We start from the raw sequence: 4,248 nt of genomic DNA, 5'->3' as shown, positions 1-4,248 counted from the left end.
ATCGTTAATAGAATTGACGACACGAGAACGAGAGGAATATTAGGAGTAATGAGTTCTTGGTCACAGTATGGCCACAAATATTTTGTCATAGAAAAAAGAGCAAAGGGATGTCGGCACTGGGGTCCGTGCAGAAGTGATACACAAGCTTCAAAAGCTGCTACAGAAATGGGAGGAAGATTCAGAAAGAATAAGGCAAATGACGTATTTCCCCAGAGGCCATTGGGATTGCGATGGCATTCGAATGCAGGAATTGCTGTTGCTTGTATGTACAGTAGAGGCTGCCATGAAAGGGTAGGGCAATCAGTCAAATGTACTGGGAAGAAAGGTGGTAGTTGTGGGTGGAAGTAATTTGAGGTTATATATATATTGAAAGTGTTGCTAATCGAAGAGGTCCTAGAGCAGAGGGAGCCATCTTGCTCTGTTGAGGACTACAACTCACCTCATCCCTAGCTACTGGCTGAGGCTCATGGGAGTTGTATTCCATGATATGCTGGCTATCCCTATTCTAGTGAGGAAGCCCAAACCAGATGTGGTGCCATAAAACAGAAGGCTAAATGTGGTTTAACTGAGGTAATATTGCTGCAGAATGGGGGGGGGGGGCAGCAGCTCAGCACCGTAAGCTGTTCTGACTTTGCCAAGTATGTAAGTGGTAAAACTGATCTTGGACGGTATCATTTCAGGTTGTAGGTGGGGGACTTCTATGGTTTCCTCCATATTGCAAATGCACATATGACTGAGGAGAGGATTTGGGCAAGGGCCAGTTGCTAGGGCATCCTCTGCAAAGGCTTTAGAAAGATACCTGCTCCCAACCAATCCCCCGTCCCACGTGCTTAATGCTCACGGGGCTGCCACTAGCGTAGGTCGCCAAGCTTTTGCCCTTCTTTCCAGCCTATTGGCAAGTGGTGCCCTGGGCACTGGCAACTCATGCTACGTCACTGGTGACAGCAAATGATCGGCTCCATAGTTATCCTATTACAGTGGTACCTCAGGTTACATACACTTCAGGTTACAGACTCAGCTAACCTAGAAATATTCCCTCACGTTAAGAACTTTGCTTCAGGATGAGAACAGAAATTGTTCTCCGGCGGCGCGGTGGCAGCGGGAGGCCCCATTAGCTAAAGTGGTGCTTCAGGTTAAGAACAGATTCAGGTTAAGAACAGACCTCCGGAACGAATTAAGTACTTAACCCAAGGTACCACTGTACTATTTCCGGGCTCTGAGGCATCGGGATTGTGTTCTCAGTGCAAGGCTTTAACAGTGAATGAGAATATATTCTGTGGTTAGAATAAGGAGGCAAGAGTGGTTTTGTACAAGATGAGCTCCAAAAGAGTATTTCCCCATGTCTTGAGTGTGTGCATGTTTACACTAATGTTAAAAGAGCACAGCTAAGACAGCTAAAGAAGTGTCAATGTTCAGACAAACTGTTTAAAGGGTGGAGCACCTTAAGTGAGAGAGGAGTAGATTTCATGGCCAATTCCGACAGTAAAGCTTTTGAAACTGCTCTCCTACTGAGGTATATCACTTGCACTGAATTTTCAAACTTTCACGACATAATCCTTCACATGGATTAAACACCTGCTTATACTGCCAATTTAAATATTGTAGGCATTCTACCTTCAAAAGATTTTGAACAGAGAGCAAAACAGTGGCTAGCATTGCTGCGATAAGGCTTTGGGAAGCAGGCGATAGGTTTTATCGCTACAATTTTCTGCAATGCTGGAAGTGGCAGTGCATGGTTACTGTCCAAATGAAGGGTGTCTTCCTGCGTTGCCTCAGTGGTGTGGAGGCTGGAATAGCATGGCCTTATTCAGTGACAACCTGCCAACACCACGCCATGGCCCCAGTTCCCAAGAAGGGGTGGAAAGGAGCTGCATCCTTGACTCCATTTACGTGGCCTAGTTCTGCTGACATTTACTGGAGCCTTGTGGGAGGAGCACACACTGCTAAAGTAACATTTAAAGGATCCTTTAGATCTTACTGTGTAGAATGTAGCAGCTGCTCTAGCCTTGCCCACAAAAGTAATGTTTGTTGAGAGTATTCACATGGTTCATATAGATCACTTGCCCTCATGGAGTGAAAACCCTGTTGTGAGACTTAACCATCTCTCTGACTTGACCCAAATGGTTCCTCTCTCTATATGTTACTATGAGGCTAGGGATGGATGGATGGATGATCAACCTATGTCAGTTTTGTGTCAGTTACACTAACTCTAGGACAAGGTCTGCTCTCTCCCATTTTTATGGATATTGCAAAGACTGCACCAAAAAAAATACCTGCATGTAAATTGGATGCACTCTTTCCATCAAATGTGCATGGTTTTTTTTTCATTGCACCACAACCCTTTAAATGTATTTCCTCCTAAAATATGCCTTTTGTATCCTCTCTTTTTGTCGTGGTTGAAGATGCATATTTTTGTACTTTTGGAACCAAAGCTGCAACACAAAATTCAGAGAAGTGCATAATCTAACGGATAGGTTGAATTCCCAGCTGTCAGGAAGTTTGGGGAACTCAAATCTGGCAGCAAAAAGCAGCTCCAACCAATTCCTCTCCCACCCCCAGCTAGGCTACAGGGAAGCAACTTCTATGTGACAATGCATGAGTGGGGCCCAAGTAGAAATCTGTAGATTACCCATCCCATTAAAATAGCCAGGCTTACCCGTTGCCTTAGCAAACCCCAAATGGTATTGCTTCAGTGAGGTCTGTTATGTGAATCTGGTGTGCATAATTCGAACAAAACACTTTTACTTGGATTCATACACAAATATTGGATTTCACACTGCTTATTACAAAAATACACTATCATGAGATTATACTGTAGACAAACGTGGACTCATGCATTCCATCTGACTTCTTTTTTTCCACCAAAAAGATCAGCAAGTGTCACCACAGGAAACATACACCAAGGCCTGCACTATGTTAGCATTCTGGCAGCGGATGTGTCACGTACAACACTATACAAATAGGACAGAAATGCCGTGATTTCTGAAGGATGGGAGTGTTTCTCTTCTCATCAGGGCACCTGGTGTCCTGCTGATTTACAAGAGATTTGCCTCAGAAACGGACGGCACTGAAATGTTGATTGTATGTTAATAGGCAGAGATGGCATCATAGCCAAATAAAATATATAAACGAAGGATGTGAGCCAACTAAAGCTAACCTCAGTTTTTAAAGCCCTACAGGTTCCAGTGGAAGAGAGCTGAGTGTGTACAGTGGTACCTCAGGTTACATACGCTTCAGGTTACAGACTCCGCTAACCCAGAAATAGTGCATCAGGTTAAGAACTTTGCTTCAGAATGAGAACACAAATTGTGCTCCGGTGGCGCGGTGGCAGCAGGAGGCCCCATTAGCTAAAGTGGTGCTTCAGGTTAAGAACAGTTTCAGGTTAAGAATTGACTTCTGGAACGAATTAAGTACTTAACCCGAGGTACCACTGTACTTGACACCCATGAGGTTTAAAAGCACTTAGCTTTCGCATGCCAAGACCCCGTAACCCTGCAGCAATCCAGCAAAGGCAAGCAGAACGAATGACCTCCATGTCAGGCCTCAATTTATTCCCTGCCATTGGGAACAGGCCCAGCTGGCGCTGATTGGCCAACCAAAGCTGCCAGGAGGAAGCCTGCCCAAACCAATGGCTTCGATTTACAAGAAGGGAGATTCTGATTCAACACCAAGAATAACTTTCTGACAGTGGAACGGACTCCCTCGGGAGGTTCTGGACTCTTCTTCCTTGAAGGTTTTAAAGCCGAGGTTGGATGGCCATCAGCTATGGATGCTTTAGTCGAGATTCCTGCATTGCAGGAGATTGGACTAGATAATTCTCAGGGTCCCTTCCAACACTATGACTCTATGAGGATTCGGAGACCCTCTGGAATGGGGTGGGTTGTCATGTGGCAAGGGGGGCTGCAAGAAGAGGGAGAGATATTTGACACAAATCGAGGGTGGTGGTGTCAGCCTTACCTACAAAGGAGTTGTTTCTTCTCCTGCTGAGCACCTTGTGAGGCAAATACACTTCCGAGGAAGAACTTGAAACAACAAAACCCCAAAATAATAACGAAAATAAGCTATTTCTAGAAGTGTTATACATTTACAGATTATTTTTTTAAGGCTCCCATGCAGCAGCTCCCAAACTTGATATTGCAAGATCTGACGTATTTTGAGACACTGCTCTTTTATTTCACACAGAGCAGCTCTGAACTGTTTCAAGTCACCACCATGCGGGTCTTAGCTCTTTGGGGTTTTTTTTAGGGG

The sequence above is a fragment of the Podarcis gaigeae genome (genome assembly GCF_964106915.1).
Source record: "Podarcis gaigeae genome assembly, chromosome: 9".
Lineage (NCBI taxonomy): Eukaryota > Metazoa > Chordata > Lepidosauria > Squamata > Lacertidae > Podarcis > Podarcis gaigeae.
Note: the sequence above shows the minus strand (reverse complement) of the source record.